Source organism: Trachurus trachurus (assembly GCF_905171665.1).
Source record: "Trachurus trachurus genome assembly, chromosome: 20".
Classification (NCBI taxonomy): domain Eukaryota; kingdom Metazoa; phylum Chordata; class Actinopteri; order Carangiformes; family Carangidae; genus Trachurus; species Trachurus trachurus.
Genome location: NC_139911.1, coordinates 7,413,211 through 7,435,050, shown reverse-complemented (window position 1 = coordinate 7,435,050; position 21,840 = coordinate 7,413,211).

Sequence of the window (21,840 nt, the reverse complement as noted above, 5' to 3'; positions counted from 1 at the left end):
GCATCATCATCATCGTATCAAAGGCGCTCACGACTCCATACGAGAGGTGTTGGATCAGATTAGTTTCATGTCCGACCCGTGTCTGGACCTCATATTGCCATTCTGGGTATCGGTTTCAGAAAGAGACCTGCTGTTAGTGACCCGACAAGGGACAGTTCCCCTTGTCTTCACCTCACGAAGAACAGTAATCACTGTTATCGCACCACTTCACTCCAACACTATCTGACCAGAGACCTTCCTTTTCCCCCGATATCTGCAGCGAAAGTTTTGGGAGAAAATTGCCACTAAAGCAAAACCAGTCTGTGACATAAATCAATGGGATGAGGCACCACTGATAAGAGCTGTGTGGCTGAAAGTCTGGGATCAGGGAGCTCCACGGACGGGTCAGTGGCTGAGGTGGGATTAGGGCTGAACTTCTCTAAGTCGGTGTGCCGCCCTGGACAGCAGGAGGGGGGCGGCCTTTACTGGTTTGATCAGTGGGATCAGGAGATTTGTTTCTGTGATGGCCTCGAGTGTCCTCTTGTTTGTTTCTCGCATCCTTTTCTTGCCTTTGCTGCAGTTTTAACCTTCCTCTTGTGTTCGGGTCACCACTGACCCGTTTTCAGGTTTTAAATGCATAGAAGTACCACATAAATTTGTTTATAGCATCAAGGCTTTTTGACTTTGTCAGGAACCTCTATTTAAACGAAATAAAACTCATTTTTTTCTCCACAAAATTCTTTGACTTTGTCAGGAACCTCTATTTAAATGGAATAAAACTTATTTTTTTCCACAAAGTTCTAAAATGCTCTGGTTAAAATTATGACATTTGTGGTGTTAGGGTCAATTTTGACCTGGTTATAACGATAAGAACAATAATTAGAGTTAAAACCAAAATCATAAGGGCAAAACCAACCTTTTCATTGATGAGGAAACCTAACAACGTAACTAGGGATGTAAACAATTAATCGACTATCGATTAATTGTCGATAAGAATTTAATCGATTAAATTAAATTACTTGCAATTAATCATTCCTTTTCAATGGGAGTTTTACTGTGAACTGTAAACAAGCAAAGCCGACATAATGTAGCGGATCTCTGTGTAAACGTGTGCAGCGCTGCGCACTGCAGCACACAAGGGAGAGAGGAGGTGAAAAGAGACAACAACACCTGTTGTAGCTATACGGGACTCAGGCTGTACCATCGCTAACACACAGACGACCAGTGAGTAACGAGTCAAAAAGCCGCCGACACGGAGCTGCCTGAGGAGTTGTAATGCAGCCTGAACACAGCTCAAACGGACTCCACTCCCTCCTGTGCGAAATGTCACCTTAAGTCACATAAACCAGTACGGGTGTGTGGACACCACCACCTATATTGTTGTCAGCGCCTCATCACCGCTGGTGTTTAAAAGGCTCCGTTCTTTCTGCAGTCAGGTTAAAGCGCGCATCCGCCGTGTTGGTAAACAAATAGTCCCTCTATATCAACGGAGGCAACCGCGTGCTTGGTCACGCTTGGGTTGGAGGTGGTGTGAGTGCGGGCCAGCGGGGGACAGAGGAGGGGGCATTAGAGCTTCAGCACCGTACAGAACAACATTATTTAAAGGTTAAATAACGTGTTACTTAAACATTTTCATTGTGCTGTGCTCTTAAAATAAACTAACAAATACTAGTGTAAGTCCATAAGGAATGTTGAGCTTAAATTTTCCCCTTAAATTTAGGTTCTCAGGAAAATCGCCGCTTATCAATTAATCGATCATCGATCGATAAGGTCTATCAACTATCGATTAATGAATTACTCGATAATTTGCATCCCTAAACGTAACCAAGAGATTTAAAAAAAAAATGGAATGATGAATCATTTTTAGTGTGTTTTACATCTGTTTTAAGACTCGGGTCAAAACCCTGATCCTAACACAAGAGATGGTAGCAGAAAGCTGACAAGAGGAAGGTTCAATTGAAGCCAAGGGGTATACTGACAAAAAAGGCCCAGGGGCCCACACCAAAAAATATTAAAAGCAATATTTTCATGGATGAGGAAGCCTAACAATGTAGCCAAGAGAAGAAAAAATAGTTTTTAGTGTATTTTACAGCTGATTTAAAACACGGGTCAAAACTGACCCTAACACCATAGATGGTAGCAGAAAGCTAACACAAGGCGAAGGTTAAAGAAGGTGGTTAAAGGTGAGTCTTGTGGGAAAAGGTGAGCTGGGTAGGGGACTGTAGACTCAGGTCTTTTGGGGATTCTGGGGCAGTGACATTGCTGGTACAGCCAGTTAGAGCTTTATCAGCATTAGCCAATCACTGTGGCCACTGTGGAGCGGCGCGGACCATCCATCATGGCGAGGAGAGCAGGGACCAGCTCACCTCTGTCACCAGATAATGCATTTTACTGAAAAAAAGAGAGGGGAAAAACATCCCCAGAGGAGGGTGGACGTCCTCGGCTGTCCTTAAAGGACCTGTCTCCTTTCAGTCTGATGCAGCCTTTTACTGTAGGCGTGACTTGCTCGCTGCAGCCAAGACAGAGACAAAGTGAAAAACAGCCCAGTCCATAACAAACACAAAAATACAGAAGTTAAACAGAAACTTCAAACCCTTCCCACACTTTAACAAGCATGTTTTTCTGGAAGCCTCAGCCAAACGCCAGCAGCAGTGAGGCCCGAGCTCTGAGAGCCAGAGGGCTCAATGTCCACCATCATCACCCAGTCTGGACCAAATCCCAACACTCAGCCACTGGAACGCTGGGTTTGATTAATGCCCCGACTCCGCCAACTGGTAACAAGTGAGAGAATTTGAGAGCCCGAGGATGAGAACAACCCGAGCAAGGAAAAAAAAGAAAAAGAAAGAAAGTAAGAAATGAACAAAGAATGAAGAACTTTTTATTTCTTTCATTTTTTTGGTGGAGTTTTCCCCGGGAGCAGCAGCAGCAGCAGCTGTCTTCAAGCTGGAAGAGAGAGACCTAGCTGTGGGATGTTAGGTCATGCCCCATCTCTGCCAGAAAGAATTGACTCTCGACAAAAGAGAGATCCAGCAAAGAGATGATAGTGATAATATTTCACCTGAAATGAGGCTCCGCTGAGACATCGGACAGGAAAGGGGAGGGGGGGGGGGTGCAGGGGCAGTGAGGAAGCAGAGGATCCAATACAAGACAGATCAGGTCTATTATATTACCGAACAGCCACAGTACATTTTTATTATTGGCAATAACATCTGCCCCATACAGCGCGATAAAAGAAGAAATCCTAGACTTCCTCAATAAAGGCATCAGTCAGATAACTGCTCCTTCTTTTGGCTTTGCAAAAAGACCGCAAAGTTTAATCTTGGCCACCGAGGCCTCTGACAACACTGGTGTAGTGACTTTTTCTTATCGCTATTGTTAACTTTTCAAAATAAAATGTGAGTTGGTAAAAAATTTGACATGTATTAGATGTAGGTCCATATCGATCATGGTCTCTGAAAATGAGTTGTCTTATTCCCTGCTCTGACCTTCAACTTGGACTTCAGCCTTCAGCTCTTTAATCCCATTGTGTAAATCATACCGTGTTGTGATTTGGTAAAGAAAACTGAAATATTTTAGTAAAAACTTTCCAGTAAAGAAAGAAAATTGGTGCCCAGAGCATAGTACCAGGCTGCACTGTGCTACTTTTCAAATTGCAAAAAACCCTTAATACAGTTCACTGATTTAGCTCTGATTTGAAGGGGCCTGTGAACCCTGCAGCTTCACTCTGAAGACAAGATTTCTGAAGTGCTCAGCGCCGTCACCGAGGATGAGCTGGCTGTTGATAGTCAGTAAATACCTTGAGACTGGAGGCTGGCTGCTTGTTAAAGCGCTGCTGTCTCATTTTCTGTTAAATACAGAGTGTTGGAGATTTGGGAGTCTGGCAGAGCCGGGATGAGTAACTAAAGTAATATCATGTGTAAGTTTGAGGTTAAATACCCAAGTTGTGTAATTACTTTCTTCAAAAGAGTAATATAAGAAATGTATTATATTTATCGGCTAATTTGTCTTCTGTTTATCTGCCTGCAAAGTGAAGCTAAAAGGAAAATCGAAAGCAGAGTTGATGTTGGCTGTGTGCTTCGTAATTAGTTTGGCTTTTTAATTTTCCTCTTAAGTTAGAAAATGCAGCATTAAACAGAAAATAATGGTTGTTTAGGGAAGTTTTGTGTAGCCTGACAGCCTCCTGCAGCTGTAGTCTGCAGGAACCTGTTCCTGTTTCAGCCAGGTCCCTGAAAATGTGAAAACACAGGCTGAAAAATCCACTGCACCAGAGACACAATACCTGAATACTACACAGCTACAGTAGTGGTTAAACATTTCATTAGAAAATTTAACGTGAACAATTCTTGAAGCTGTTGAAATGTTATATTGACTTATGAGCTGTTCATCTTAATGTTGATACTCAGAAAAAATCAGACAGTATGTTGGGTCTTTGTGTCTTTTTGCACCTCTGAAGGCATCACATGTGAATCATCCACAAACTACTCATGACTCTGAAGGCATCACATGTAAAAATGTCCCAAAACTATGTGTCCTTTAATGTTTCATACGTTACATCACATGTGATTTATTTTTCACTTGTCATACTTGTGATAACTCACACGTTATGTTTTGTAAGGGCTAAAGCTGTCACTAGCTATTGTTTTGTCACAATGTATGGATTAAAACAACGTCGGCCGCCCTGCTCTCTAAATACCTCTTCATCATCATAATGAGCAGCTGAAAACCCACATCAGTCAGCTCGTATCATATCATCACTCTGCTCAGGACTGATGGACACTGATGTTTTCCATTAGCCGGAGCTGTCTCTCTTAAGAAATAACCAGACTATTCCTACTAAAGCACAGTCATTATAGATTTTTTTGACACTGAGTGACGTCTGTGTAACGCAGGTTTGTTGCCATAAGAGGAAAGTCGGGATACTTTACGTGCACATTTCGCCAACGTTGGGTTTTCATTTTGTTTCCTCCTCTGTCTCTCTTTCGTTAGGTGACTGAGCCGAGCTCTACTCTGTCATTTTCTGTGCCCTGGAGAACTCTCAGTCTCTCTCATGTTTCACCACCAGACTGGAGGCACTCCATAGGCAATTGTAGAGTGAGGAGTTCATGCACTCGTAAATGACTGATGCTGCCGCCTCCTTTGGCCTTTTTACTCGGTCCTGAAAATGACGGCCTGGCCTAAAAGTCTGAAATAAAACCCAGGGTTTCTTGCTTTTGACAGTAAGCTGTGTAGGATTTCCATGCACCTGACTGACCCTGAAAGACTCTCTACCTTGGTTCACCCCCAGTGTGTGAGTGGGATGGGAAGGAAAAGTCATTTAGCATTGTGGCGCTCCACAGGATGACTCACTCCTCCTCTGCCAGAACCAGATGAGAAGGGAACTTCCCGTCTTTCTTCCTTCAGCGACTCCTGTCTCTCCGCTCCTCTCTCGGTGTTGACGTTTCCACGGCATGATGAACTCCCCGGTGATATTTATGTCCTGCTTCTTTTTCCCCCTCCCGGCACAGTGTCAGACACAATTAAATAAAAAAAGAGAGATGGGCATAAAATGAGGTAAGAGCCGGAGGGAGAAAATGATGGGGTGAAAGTAATCTGGAGGGATATTGTATTTCTAGTACTGTATGGCTGCAGGAGGATTTTATCGCCGGGCAGGCCTCGGTGCAACGGAGCTGCTTCCAAGCACCTGTCTCATATTGGAGAGTGACGCTCTGCCTCCCAGTGTCGTTCACTCCATTATTCCTGTGGCAGGAGAAGTGCTGGCTCTGACTTTACAGCTATCTCTCCATCTCCAGGCCTGGCACTGCAAGCCTACTACATGTACACACATCTCCTCCCGCATTACAACCACTTTCTCTTACTGCACACAAACCCCGATGGGAAAGACAGCTGTGGGTCCGACTCCCGTACAGTCTGCGTAAAAAAGAATAATCCACTTATCAGCATCCAGACGTGTGTCACGCTGTGAAAACACGCAGCGGCTCCTGGGGTTGTTTTAACAGAGAGAAAGAGGTGGGGATGGTTAAATCATTTGCTCACGAGACAAGATATCGGTCCCACCCAGAGTTCTGGCATCACTCCTGTGGATGTTTGTAGTCGCTGCAAAATACTTCAACATACCCGAGGTCCTGTAGGTCTCCAGTTTCTGGGAAAAACCGGGGAAGACCAGAGCGAAGAGGCAAAACAGAGGAGCTGGAAAGATCCACGCTCTCGTCTGAGGGTCACAGTTAAAGGGAAACTCTGCTTTGTTATGAGTTGTTTTGCCCATCCTTAATGTTTGAAATAACATTGTACAAGAATGAAATCTTGCAGGCTCAACAGTATCATTAAAGGAGACATATTCTGCCCCCTTTCCACAAATTAAAATAGTTCCCAGGTGGCTTAAAGACATGTCTGTGACATGCTTTGGTCAAAATACCCCAAGGATCAAACGTCGCAGCTCTTTTCATCCTCTCAAAACAGCCCTGTTCAGAACGGCTGGTTTCAGTGCCTGTCCCTTTAAATGCAAATGAGCCACTGCTTGCCCCGCCCCTTCTACTGGTCCCAGGTAGGGGTGGGGTTATGCAAATTCAAAACCTAGTTACATCACTGGAAGACAACTGAGGGAACAGCTTGAAAACCACGTGGATTTCAACCTAGAGAGCCTGAACATTACTGTACAGATTTTTTGTCAATTCTCACATTTTGGGGGTCGGAAGCCAAGACAAACACCCAAATATATGTTAAACAGCCTTCAAAAAGTGATATTTCCATAATATGTCCCGTTTAAGGGATGGGAATCAAGAACTTGTTCCAACTGTTTCGATCCATGATCATAATTTTCCTTTCTGCCGATCGATTCTCTTATCAATACCTTCCACTTGGTTCCAGTTTGCTTGCAAAACAATAACGTCATGTTTAACATTGTTGCAATTGATATTAATGTAAATTTGTTTGTAAATTTGTTGTAAACTTTATTATGCAGTGCACAGCGATTTAAGGTTATGTTGTTAATACAGTATGTCATGTTTCATATTATCAAACGACAGCTGACTCCCCAGTCCCGATGCCAACTTCTGTCTGACCTTCTGGCCCGGTCTGGACCCAGGAAGAGAGAGGGAGATCCTGGTCCAACCAGAACTGGATCGGACCGGTCACGGCCTCGGGTAAAGACTTGAACTTGAGTAGAGGAAGAAATCATGATGGACAGGAGACGGAAGCAGCTTCTTTAAATGAGGTATAGATGCTGATTACTGATACGCTAATCCTCTCTCTCACCTCCTCCGTGTCGAGCAGGAAGTGTAATATTTGCACATGAGGTGGTGAGCCTCCAGGTAGTCGCTGCCCTTTCAGCCAATCAAACGCTAGCACGACTAAATCAGTCATCTTGGAGACATAGCCTCAGGGGCACATCGGAAATATCAAATATGACTTTGCTGTAAATCTAATGTGAAGGAGTTCACTCAGACATTAGTAAGGACATGTCCTTCCTGTCCATAAACAAACCTGTTCTGATCTGTACATGAGGATGTGTGTTTCTATGTTTCTATGTGGTTGTTCAATTCATATCAACTTATTTGGCGATTTCACCGTGTTCCCACATCCCAGCAATGATTTTCTTCATTAGAACAACGTGGAAAAAATGCACTAAACTACGTCTTAAATAACTCTTTTTAAAGATAATTATTCCCGTCAGGACCAGAGCTCTTTACTACAACACAGCAGACTCGATCACAGCGTTACAAACACAAAGGCTGGAACAGGCTGGCTATCAAATTTCCATATCCACTCTAACATGATCGTGCCCTATTGATCGTGCTCATCTTTACGGCTGCTAACAAATACCTAGCTGCTTCTGCTGCTGCTGCAGTATTTCCCTGAGGTTGCATCTCTCCAATATGAGTCCCCAGTGCTGCGTAAATCCTCCATTTGCTCTAAGTAGGACCACCTGCCATTACCTTCTACTAAAGATTAAACATGTAATATATAAAGATTTAAGATCTGGGAAAATGGTGTGAAGGCGAATAGATGGATGATGATAGACGGTTTTAAGAGGAGCAGAGCCATCAGCTAACACTGAACATTGAATTTCCCCTGGGGGATAAATAAAGTACCTGCTTTACCTATCTACCTGCCTTCCTTCCTACTTATCTAGGCCAGGGATAAAGTCAGGAAATGAATGGCAGTGTGTGTGTGTGTGTGTGTGAGAGAGTGTGTGTGTGTGTGTGGATGCTTGTCCTGCTTGGCAGTATTTGCGGTGTACCACACAGAGACAGCAGGCTGTCTGGCAGCTTTCCATGTGTTGAATAATTTTTGCTTTTTTCAGTGGGCTGACAGGTCGTGTGTCACTCACAGTGTTGTGACAGTTTGCAGCGGCGGAGTGAACGACGTTACACTCGGGTTCCTCTCTCCTCCGTCCTCTCTCTCTCTTCATCTTTGTACAGTTATTCCTCTGCTGAAGCTGTGACATCACAATATACTATAGGTCATGATGTAGGAGAACAATTTATTATTTTACTGCATCAAAAACATAATCAGATTCATTGATAAAGATGTGATTGTGATATTTTTTTAATATTATATGATTTATTTATGCAGAAATATGACTTTCTGTAGATATTTTCACCATGCATGTTTCATTACTGCTTTCCATTGACGTCATAGCTTTTTGATGGATTGTCATTTATTTAGTGCTGCCATCAGTAACAGTTTGCAGAGATGGTTTGAGTTATGACTGCAACGATAACATGCATTTACCATGCATCCCAAAAAAATATGGCATCGTAAGGAATTAGTATTAGTGTCTTATAATTGCTACAAAACTAACACGTCTGTCTCAGCTGCGCCATGTGTTTAGTGCTAATTAACCAGTGTTAGCATGCTAAAGAAACATCGAAAACCTTAAACCTGTTGAACAGCATTTTATCACCTGAGATGAAGTGTAATACTGAGAGAGAAATGCAGTGCCATACAGGATTCTTTATTTATGGCACCACATTCATTTTAAAGAATGGTGAGCGAAGGGTTTAATTCGCATTTTTGATTAAGAATAAACAAACCTATCTTGAACCATATTTGAAAATTTTCATTCGTTTCACTCTGGAGTTTTTTCCTACATTTGTCTGAGGTTCATTCTTTGACCTGGTAAAAGCAAATAATCACCTGGGGTTTCTTTTTTTCCCAGCAGCTTTCAACCACATCTCCCAGTATTCGTGTGTAAATGGAGCTGCTCATTCAGGTGACAGACGACACCTGAACTTCATTCACTGCTGCTGAATGTGACGTGCAGTTGAAAGCTCGCTAAAAAGCTGCTAAGGGCGCTTTTATGCTGGGATTACTGTATGTCACAAGAGTTTTTCTCTTTCAGCAGAGTGACCTTGGTTATTGTAAAACAGCGAGATGGATTGCACAGTACTGATTATATGTGTTACAGCAGATCATTTTGGATATTTTAGGTTGTAAAGCTGATTTATACCTTTTTACAAAAGAAACCCAGCTTAACCTAGAAACATTGAGGAGAGACAAAGCACTACTCTGGTACCCACCTAACTGTCCTGATGCTGGAGTGGCTGGAAAGAGGAAATGGAGCTGGAAAAAAGAGACTGAGAGAGAGAGAAACATAAATAGATGAAATCAGACAGAGAAAACAGTGTGAAAGTGCAGACAAAGCAGGTTCCTTACTGGACTCATGTCTTCCATCAGAAAACAAGCGGCGAGTTCCGCTGAGCTCACGCATCAAGGGCTCGTCGTGTCACGCCGGCCGTTACCCCCCGAGCACCGGGGGCTGGACGGACACCCGTCCTCCCATCCTGTCCCAGAAAAGACTTATCGTCCACCGCGGTCGGGGCAGGTGCTGCGTCCCAGCAGGATGGCAGAGAGGGAGGGGGGACAATGTATGCAATTCCTGTCTGGCACACAGTCAGGCTCTCACGGGAATGAGGCACAGGAAATGTGTGTGTGTGTGTGTGTGTTGTGGTGTGTGTGTGTGTGTATATACATGCTACTGTTGGGACGATGCTCCCCACCCCTCCCCCACTAGAAAGTGAAAATCTGGTGAGGCAGCAGGAGGAAAAAAAACTGCAATGTACTTGGACGTGATATAAGGTCAGCAGTACTGTATATGCACACACACACACACAAGATATATATAAACACTCACACACACACACACAGTAAATGCCTTTCAGCAGGTCTGTTGTAAGAGTCAAGCGGTTTGGTTGAACCAGATTATACCCAGACTCCTCTTGTGCCTGCATGAAAACAGATTCAGACAAACTCCCGCAGACTCGCCCCGTTTCAAATCAAAACCTTTATTAAAAATAAATTCACTGTTGTTGATTTTCCTCCGACAATGGAAGCCCTCTCCTCCAGGAACCAGGAAGCCAACTCAGCAGTCAGAAAACACTGGCAGTTTTTCCACATTTCCAGCGGGGGTGAATTCCAAGAGCTTACACGGTTTGCGAAGTTCACAGAAACTCCTGCTACTGTGTTTTTTTGAAGTCGCACATTAAAGTTGCAAGAGGCGGCTTCATGCTCTGACAGCCCCATGCGGTGGCGAGGGATCCGCCAGCGTTTGAACTTCCACCGTTTTTTAAAGGAAATCATTACCCAGAAATAAAACATGATGCTCGCAAAACTTCTGTACGTGTCGTCCTCTGACTGTCAAGTGACGGCGGAGGGTTTTTTAGCGCCGTGTTCAGTGTGTGCCTGTTTGTTGTAGCTTTAACATGTGGATCAGACTGACAAGTGTATTTTTAGATGTACAGTACAGTACCGCACCGTATGTGTGTGTGTGTGTGTGTGTGTGTGTTGGACAGAGTTCCCGGGTTCAAATTCGCCAGATGGCTGGAGTTTGCATATTTTCCCAGGTCTTTGGGTTTCCTCCGGGCACCGGGGTCTCCTCCCACAGCACAAAGACACACACAGGTCAGGTGAAATGGAGACTCCAAATTACCTGTAGGTGTGAGTGTGATAATTGTCTGTCTGTGAGGGGGGGCTGGCCCTGTGACAGTCTGGAGACCTGTGCAGGTTGTACCTCACAAATCACTGTGTACAGTACACCTCCAGGCTGGACTACAATGAATGAATCAGATGTTTGTGTTACATTTAAAAGGATAGTTCAACATTTTGGCAAATTGGCCCATTGCCATAATCCCTATCGTTTTAGGAGTAGGTTCGTTATCTTTAATTGTCGGTGCAAGCTGCTTTTTAGAACGGCGGAGCAGAGCGGTGAGCTGCTCAGGGCTACGCTATACGGAGGCTAATGGGATTTCTTGGTTTCCTTCATCAAACTCATCAAATACACAATCCAACAACTCCAAAACGCTCTGGTGGACAAGTTGTGACCTGCACATTCACCACGCTATCAGATAATAACAGAACGTTACCAGACAGAGTTGTTTTAGGTTTTAGGTAAATTCATGCAAAACTGCTGATGCGTGTTTCCGTCGGGGGCAGTTTTTCGGCAAGCTGTCTCTGCATTTGCAGAAGCATGTACAGTAGTTTGGTTGGATGTTTGTCCAACAGCCAGGGCGTGGCAGCTGTTTGTACTGTTGCTTCAGAGCAAGAAGGTTAAGGGTTTGAACCCCAGGGCTTTTCTTTTGCATGGGTTCTTTCTAGTCTTCCTTCTGACATGTGTTTGGGTAAAAAAAAAAAAAAAAGGCTAAAAAAGCATATATAGATAATGAATTTGAACTCTGAGGTTGTTTGTCTCTTTATATCTCTGTTGGCCCTGGCATCCTGTCCAGAGTGTACCCCACCCCAGCTTGGTTTGGCTGCTCCACCAGTGAACTGCACATCAACAGCACCAGGACATTTTCCATTGGCTTGATAGTCGTTCTGACCTTGAACTGTCAACTGTCAACACCAGAGAAATTACAGCAAGAATGAGAGGAGAACCAACCAAAACCACCTATCTGGCAACCAACATAATCACACCTCACTGCTACACTACAGCTCTACTGTCTTAAATCTGCAGCTGTGTGTTTGTACATGCAAGTTGCAAGCAGGTGGAGCAGAGACAGATACTGTAGAAAACATAACACCAGCCTGCTATGGATTGAGCTAAATATGACAAAATAAGCAGCTTCAAGAATGCTATAGATAGAAATATAGAAAACTTGACTAAATAACAGTTTTATGTTGTTTTTGCCAAATACACACAATATAATGACACAAAATATAGTTCATGTTTTCAATAAGTTCTGATCTATTTGGATAACTCTCCTCAAAGACCGTTTGCCCACGGTATTGTACTGTAGGTCTGGTGGTGTGTGAGAACAGGGCGGCCTGGAAAGGATCCTGAGCTACTGCCCCAGTCCACCTCTGCGCCGGCCCCCCAGTGACCCGATCCATGACCCTACACAGATAAGCGGTATGGCTAATTGATGGATGTGTGAACGGTGTCAGGAGTCAGAGGAGCAGGAGGCTTTGTTAAAGCACTGGACAGGATTATTTCACATTGTTGGATACAGAAACCACTTCACTTCCATCCATCTGCTGCATGCACTCACGACACGCTTGTGAAACTTGTCATCGAACTACTACTATTTTTTCAGCCATCGAGCTGCCAAAGGAAAACGCTGTTTGATTGCTAGAAAAAGCAACGGAAATATTAATAATCTAGTGCACAATAAAAAAAATGATATTGGATTTTTCCTGTGGGCATTTTCTCTAAGTGACTCAAACGCATTTGTGTGGATGGCCATGTCCACAGCAGCGCACCACTTAGCTTCTGTGCTGGTGGTCCGACTGCTTCTCTGGAACCAGGAAAGCACTCAAGCACCCTGAATCCACTGGAGGTAACACACTGACCAAGATCTAAGTCCCTCACACAAACAACCCCAACTATCTCTTCAACATCTCCCGTGGCTCAGAGCTGAGCCTCACACAAGCCTCAGAAATGCCCCTGATGGTTGAGTTGTTTGGAGTCAGATCAGTCTCACAAGGAGTAAATACACACAGAAGATAACTGGACTGAAGAGATGAATATAGTGAGATAAATGGGAGATTTTACGCATGTTTTCCCAGATTCCTGACACAATATGAGCTCAGTATTTATGTATGTACACACTTCTTTTCATTTTCTTATTACTTGAAGGAGAAGACATGGGTCAGTTGTCAAGAATAAGTCATGGATCCCTCCACTCATCTTTAATTTAGTCTTTATTCCACATGGGGAAAATGGAAAAACTCCACAATATTACAAAGAGGGGGAAAAAATCATTTGAGGATAGAATTTTTTTAGAATTTAATTTTCATAACACAACCATCTGATTTGTAGTTTAACTTATGTCATATGTTATATCACATATACATCTAATTCAAATATTTGCATTAGTATACAGCATATACAATCTGTGTCTAACATATTAGTAATCTTAATTTGCTCATTTAAATAAAGAAACAGATGGAAGTAGAATGAAGAAAAGTAAGTAAGGCACACAATGTAGGTTGGATCTCCTGAATAAGGTGTTGTTATACAGTAGCGACTGTGTCAGACTACCTCATATAACCCCACGCCACAAAATCCAAACTGTTCCTTTAAAACAAATGCTGCTTTCTACACGTACACACACATCAATGTTTGTTCTTTCCACCACTCTGGTCTGATGCTGCACTATAACAGAGATTTCAGTTGTTAGTTCACAGGGGAAGGGACGTGTTTATGTCTCATATTTGTTAAAAAAAAAAAAAGAAAGAAAGAAAAGAAAACCAGATCTACAGTTGATGGTTACCATGATACGACGCTCACCAACACTAAACAGGCTGCAGATAAACCATCGGCTACAAAAATGGAAACTGCAGCTTCAGAGATCCTCCCACACGACACACTGATTACACATTTCCACTGAGGTGATCTCTGGGAAGTGATACATCACAGAGACAATATGGGAAAAGAAAGCAACTTGCAGATTACAGTGTTTTTGGTCTGCTGATGTCTGCACGCAGTCAGAAAGTCAGTGGGTAAACCGATGGGGTGAAAAATCAGCCGCATTATGTGGAAATACATGTGACAGTGGTTCACATCGGCCCGTTAAATATCCAGTGTACTCGCAGTGAAAGTCAGATCAAATAAAAGTAGCCCTGAAGTGTTTTCATATGTTTCACCATGACAACACTATCGCAAGAAAAACAGCGTTTTATCACTTTGAAAACAGCAATTGGAAACATAAGAAGTGTCCTTAATCTGAGGTCAGCTTCCCTTTGTCATTCTCCCACAGCTGCTTTATCTGGAGGAGATTTGGTTCTCACATATAAAAGGCGTTTTACAGCTCCACTCATTACCTTGTTTCATGCACATGCATCTCACAGGCCACAGAAACAGCCTGTCCTATATTCCCCACAAATAAAACTCACACACACACGCATATACACAGACCTGACAGATTACAGTTGGCATCCGTAGCCTAGATATGAAGATAGTCGGTGGTGCAGCTCTTATCCAGAGGAAGTGGAGCTCGGCGGGGAGGCTGCCCGGGGCCAGGGAGAGGAGAGGAGAGGAAAAGGGAGGGTGTTATCAGAGTCTCCATCTGTGGAAGGTGGCACAAGACAAGATGAGAGACACACCTTTCATTAACCTTCACCTTCCTCCGCTTGTTCTCATATGCACGTGTGTGTGTGTGTGTGTGTGTGTGTGTGTGTGTGTGTGTGTGATGAGATGGCAGATAAAGCCCTGGCAGTGTGTGTGTGTGTGTGTGTGTGTGTGGGAAGTTAACTGAGGGTGAGACGAGTGTGAACTGTGACAGAAACATTAGGATTTAGTTTTATGTTTATGAGTCGCTCACTCTCTGGTGTGTAGGAGGTGGTTTATCTGTAATTTCATTGTAACCATCAACTATAGATCTTCACTTTACTCCAGAACAAACATGGCTCATAAACACATCCCTCCCTGTGAACTATGGTCTGTATTCTGTGACAGTGAAGCATCAGAGTGATGGAAAGAAGACATATGTGTATGTTTTGATAAACGCTCCTTAAAAAATATATATATATTTTATATATACACCTTTTGAGAAAATGATTACCTTCGACTGGGTGAAGAACCATATACGGCAACTTTGTTGACCTTGATTAGCCCAAAAAAAGACCTTTTATAAGATTAAAGGGACAACAAGGAGTTTGTATTTGGTTATAAAAAAGTCTCATATTAATGTGGATGAATCTACGTTACCCACACTTGTTAATGGGTCCATTTTCCACAAATATATCGTTTTGTCTTTATCGTTATTTAGTTATTGTTATTAGTGGTCGGCTCGCCCAGCATTTCCTACTTTCGGTTTCTCGGATGCTGCCCGGCGGGTCATGGGAATAACGCCACCGAATCACTGTTTATGGTCGGAACTACGACGGTATCTGATCGTCTTCAAACCTCCGACTTTCAGTCTTGATCAATGAAAACATTCTTGGCAAATGTTTTCGCTTTCGTCCATCTTGCGCCGGTCCAAGAATTTGACCGTGCGCGCGGAGGCTCATGGGAAATGTAGTAGTGTGAAAACACTTTGCTTTCCAAAACTCCTCGTTGTTTAAAAGTGAAGTATAAAAAGTCTTTTAAAACCCTCCTAAAAATGGTCCCAGGTTGAAATTGTGAATTTTCAAGTATCTACTGTAAATGAGCACCCTATATAGGCTTAATAAAGAAGATTGCTGTTATGATGTTTAATGAAGGGCAGGTGGTTATAACAGTGTGTGCAAGCAGCATACTGTATGAACATCATGTATCTGCAATGCTGCTCTGGTTGGCATTTGCTCAGGTTTAATTTGGAAAAAGTTCTCGGTTTTATTCATTAAACAGATTTTAAGTCTGTGTAATCTGTGCTGTAATCACAGCTCTGTGGTGCAGACCTCCACTTCGCGCCTCTCCAGTGAACCAATATTTACATTCTCCACTTTCTCTATATCCTGCAGCCGTTTTCTGCTGCGACGTCCACTTCCCGACAAAGACCATTAAAGTTTCATCTCCTCGGATCTGCCCCAGTCTCTAGGACGTATTCAGGAAGTCTCGGCCCGGGGAGTAATGTTTTTCAGCAACTTGACCTTTGTCGGGATGAAAGTGTTATGATGAGGAGACCTGTGGCTTAACGCCAGCTGACAGCCTTGTCATGTATGATTTGATCGGTGCCAAGGGGTGCGTCAGACACTGGCATGAAAAAGAGAAAAGAGGAATTGAGTTGTTAACATTCATGAGAAATGATCACGGTGTCAGAGGCAGAGCCCCCAGTTGTCATCTGTCAGACTGGCCATCTTTCTTTCCTTCATCCTTGTGATGGCTGGAGCAACTCTTTCTTTCTTTCTTTCTTTCTTTCTTTCTTTCTTTCTTTCTTTCTTTCTTTCTTTCTTTCTTTCTTTCTTTCTTTCTATCACTGCAGCTCTGGCTACACATTACAAATATTCCTCATATGATTATCATTGCTGACGAGTTGCAGAGTTTAGAGTTTGCAGTGTGAACTCACTCAGATATTCGCATGCGAGCAGAATATAAATAGACAAACAGAAGAATCAAAGCACGTAGACCGTGGATATCAATCATCACAGCCACTACAGATATATATTTATTTAGCATCGTGGAGCAGAGGAATGCTAAGTGTTAGCATATCTCTGCTTATTATCGGGCACCTGTCCGCCCGGTGGACGACGGACGGCCCCGCGGCACCTGAGCTGCCAGCCCGTCCCTCTGTCCCTCCCGGCCTGCAGCAGCCCACTGTTGTGACTGTGGGAAGCATGTGACTGTGAGCTTTAATGGGGGAGTCTAAATCACAGGCCTGTCACTTTGTGCCTTCATTCAGATTAATGTGCACACCAAGCGGCCAGGCATTAAGCCCCACAGGCCCTCTCAATGACACACCTCAGCGCTCCGTGGCTTCACTGCTGTGCACCTGCCACACACACACACACACAGACAGACACACACACCACACAGGGCATGTCATGCTCACTCAGAAGCACATGCACTCGAAAGACAAACTCTCCCTCTCACCAGGAAAAGCCAATAAACGAGCGCACAGCAACCTTGGGAAGAAATGAAATGGAAAGAGTGAGACAATGGGAATGTCAGGGAATCAAATGCATCTCTACTTCCAATAAAAACACGACCAGCGCTCCTTACCTCATCTTACCCGTGCTCAGCAGCTGAAACACCCCTCAACATGTAGGTCATCAACATTTAACACTGGAGTTTTTAATTGAAGTGGAGTATTTTCATTAAATGTGTCTCCTCTGTTTAACCCAAACAATTTAATACTTAAAAATGTGTTCATGGAAACCAAGCTGGAGAGTATCACCAGTCTCATCCAAGAGAATCAGATGTTAAGAATTCAGTCTCGTGGTTGTGACATTGAATTAGTGACCTGATTCTTTTTTTTTTCCTTCTTTCCTGGGACAGCTTCTGTCGTGACACCAGATGTTGCCGTCTCTACAATGCTCATAAGTCACCCTGGTGTCTACTCTTTCCTGGAGCACAGAGCGATTCTCAGCTGCACCTGGATAATTCGATTCAAAATAGTTTCATCATCTGTTGGACAGGAGCAGAGAGAGGAGATGTGAAAGTACGCTCTGCCCCCATTTGGTCGGAGAAGGAAATGCAGCGCTGAGACCTCAGATAGCACCAACGCTCAGCCCTTTTTAACTTCACCCAGATTCACTTTGAAGCTATATATAGTGTCGTTCCCAAGCCACACTGAACTCTGACATGTCGTCATTTAGATGTGGTTGATCAAACACTTTGCACATGGGCTGATGATACAGGAAAAGCTTCCAAAACTCTCAACCAGAGGAGAATTAGAGATAATTTTACAGAGCATATTAGACTTTAAGCACTGCGACATGAGCTGTACTTTTGGTGCAGGAAGTTTTGCAGCGAAAAGATACACAGCATAAAACCTGGATATTTTAACAGCCACACCTGTAAAAGATAAACTTTCTCAGCAGAAAATCAGAAGTGGTACAAACATCCGAGTGCGTAGCAACAGTATTACCAAAACACCCCATCACAAGGATTTCAAGGATTATTTCTCTAATCCTTATGGACCTGCTTTCAGGTTTAGAAGTTCATAGCTGTCCAGCATTAGTGGAAAAAGTAAAAAAAATATATATATAATGTTCAACAATATAACCTTGTGATTACAAATAGGCAGTGAAGCAGTGAAGATTCAAAATGTATTGTTGTGTGTTTGTCATTTTGGGTCCAACCACCTTTTTAAAAGGCGCATGGGTCCATGCGAACTTAAAATGAGAATATTGTGAGTGTTATTGTAACTTTATCTTACCTGAATTCTAAAGTGAGTTTCATTTTTTGGGGGGGGAAATTTACTTTTCCAAAACTTTAAAGCTGCTCTATCAGAGAAACGTGACCAAATTGGTTGAAGTGAGGATTTGGTGGAGATTTGGTAGAGACCAAAAACACCCCCAAGTGGCAAAGAAGGCAGGTTTTATTTTATGTGAAAGTTTTTTCTAGCTGCATCATGACTGAAAAGTTATGTTAAAAAAAATAATGTTCAAGTGGAAAGTTCCTAAAAAAAACTGGTTTCAAAGAGCTGAAGTTCAGAAAAACATCTCTAGTTGTTATATATCAATGTGTGAAAATTATTCCTCACATTGTGCAGGGAATATAATTTTGAATCTAAGTCTCACTGAACATGTTGTTTTTTAGATGGGAAGAAAAAGTCTGTTCTCATTCAGAACAGCAGTGGGATAAGAGCTCTTGTTTTTTTCCCCCCTCCACTGAAATAGAAATGAAATAGCCCTTCACGCTGCCTTTTTCCTTCTCTTCCTCCTTCACAGAGTTTCTGAGCGGTGCTTGATTTTATGCCATTGTTACAGGAGTAATCATAGTGGCATTTGCCATTGTGATCACTGAATAGGCCTCCTCTCGGTCAGACCTCGTTATAACTTCCAGGCCCCGTGTTGAGAGCAGCTCTGTATTACACCAATTAGAGCGCTGAGTCATATGTCACTGGCCACCGGAGAATTCAGCCTCCTCCACTCTATGTGCTATCTTTTACCTCTTAAACCTCCAACTGTTACACCGTCACCGGCCATTGTGGCTCTGCTGGTGCCTGACGGACAGGGCGAAAGTGGTGTGTATAGTGTGTGCGTATGTGTGAAGAGGTGAAAGGTCAGGCTTTAATCCAGTATTATAAGGCTGGAGCAGTCGTCCATCTCCTTTAAACACATTTTTATTCTATTTAGTCCAACGTCTATGCATCTTCCCTCTCGGTGCACAGTGAGTAAACCAACAACAACAATCCTCCTGTGTCCGTCTGTCTAATTTGTATCAAGCTCTTTCACTGCTAGGCCCAACTCCCCCTAAGGCTTAATTAGATTAATGGAAGAGATGGAGAGCATCTAATGACCTATCTCCCTGCATCACTGGACAGCAGAAAGATGGAGAGGCATGAAAAAGTGCACCGGCACTCCTCCACTCATTCTCCCGTCTCTCCTCTGCCCCAGACGAGTCAATGATCCTTGAGAGCGGCTCGGAGATACATTACACGACGACGCAGCCCACGACCGAGTCCGAGCGCCGTCTGCAGCGCTGCGGCATTTTCGTTGGTTGTTCCTCAGCGTGACAACAGGGATGGATCAGCAGAATATAGGCTGAGGGGGTGGGCGATAGTGGTGTAATTATATTCGTAAAGACAAGCGAGCGAATGTGTCACACCGAGATAAGAGCTAAATGAAAACAGGGGAATGTGCAAAGATAATGAAAATGACAATGAGGAGAGATTTATGAGCTGCAATGGCCACATTTATGGTTTCCCCCTACTCATACTGTGTTGATTATGGAATCAGCTTAATGTATTCATGCATATGTGAATCACTGCTCAACTGTACAGAGGGCTTATATGGTCTGGATGACGACCAGCCAGACTGGATATGAATGAAACATCTCCAGGTTTTGATCCACTGGAGGCGCTGTCTGGTGTCTGATGGATGGATTCCTGTTCTGTTTACGTTGTGCTCTAGCCTGCCGACACACGGAGGCCCTGCGACGAAGGGATCTCTACGAAGTACAGTGAAAAAAAGGATCTAGAGAATCAGTTGTGGCTGTAAAATATGTTAATGAATGTAAATGACTAAAGAATTCATGTGATCAAGTTGCTGCGGCCACTAGATGTCGCCTGACAACAAAATGTAACATGTAACTTGGGGTCATAATAACTTGTTGAACAAATGACTTTTGTTTGGATTATTTTATGCTGCAGGAATATGGTGCTTACAACTATCAGAATTTAACCCTTGTCCTTCTGGGTCAAATTGACCCAATCTGTTCCCTTCCTTCCTTCCTTCCTTCCTTCCTTCCTTCCTTCCTTCCTTCCTTCCTTCCTTCCTTCCTTCCTTCCTTCCTTCCTTCCTTCCTTCCTTCCTTCCTTCCTTCCTTCCTTTCTCCCTTCCTTCTTTCCACAATCATTTTTCCCTTCCTTCCTTCCTTCCTTCCTTGTTCCCTCCCTCCATCTTTCCTTCCTTTTTCCCTTTTCCCTTTCTTTCCACAATCTTTTCCCCCTTCCTTCCTTCCTCCCTTCCTTCCTTCCTTCCTTCCTCCCTTCCTTCCTTCCTTCCTTCCTTCCTTCCTTCCTTCCTTCCTTCCTTCCTTCCTTCCTTCCTTCCTTCCTTCCTTCCTTCCTTCCTTCCTTCCTCTTTTGATCAAATTGACCTGATTTGTTCCCTTCCTCCATCCATCCTTCCTTCCTTCCTTCTTTCCACAATCCTTCCTTCCTTCCTTCCTTCCTTCCTTCCTTCCTTCCTTCCTTCCTTCCTTGTTCCCTCCCTCCATCTTTCCTTCCTTTTTCCCTTTTCCCTTCCTTCTTTCCACAATCTTTTTCCCTCCCTTCCTTCCTTCCTTCCTTCCTTCCTTCCTTCCTTCCTTCCTTCCTTCCCTCCGTCCTTACTTCTTCCTTCCTTTTTGACCCAATCTGTTCCCTCCCTCCATCTATCTTTCCTTCCTTTTTCCCTTCCTTCTTTCCTCCCATCTTTCCCTTTGTCCGTTCTTCCTTCCTTCCTTCCTTTCATCCTTTCTTCCTAGACCCAGGAGGAAAACAGGAGGGTTAAACAATAGTTTCTGGAGTATTAGCTATTAGTGACTGTGGGATCGTCCTGTGAAAATGGCAAAGACAGAATAAGAGATGTCACTTAACTTGGTTTTGAGGATGATCTGTTGTGTGTCTATCCTGGAATCATTTGTGTTGTAATATTAAAAATATGCTTGGTTTGAAAATCGTGTCAAATGAAGGACATATGTGCAAATGAGACTAAAGTTTGGCCTTGAATCAGTGTAACATCTGGAGAAGCCAAAGATCTGTAGCGTCAGAGCTGAAAGCTTCTTCCTCTGCTCACTGTCGTCGGTCGAGTCAGAAACATTTGGGAGGAAAACAGACTGTGAGCTGTGGGATCTGGGTGAAATGGAAAGTGGGTCTCGTTTCCTTTTGTACTGTTGAAATTATGATGATTTATGAGAGTTAATTTTCCATGAAATGTCTCGACTAAACCCTCAAATGTTCTTGTGAACAGAAGATCAAAAACTGGAGCTGCTCTTTAAACTTGATGTGTTAGTGTGTCTCAAAAGCTTAGAGGAAAAGGAAGGATGGATAATTCAGCGAGTGTTTACCCTGGTCCCACGGTACGATATAGTAATTGCTTTTTAGTGATTTATGGAGTCTCATGTAGGCAGTGAAGATCTGAAAATGTTCTCTATTGTTGGACTTTCTCTGTTGTTTGGTGTGTGCGTCTGTGTGTGCATACTCCTGGCCTTTGTATAATTATATTTTCTTGTCAGCTCGCCATAATTCTGCACATGACGTAATATTCATGCTTTATCAAAGTGACATTAAAACTCACCCATTGTATCTATGTTAGAGGGCAGGGCCTTTTATTGATAAAGCTGTGACAGTGTAG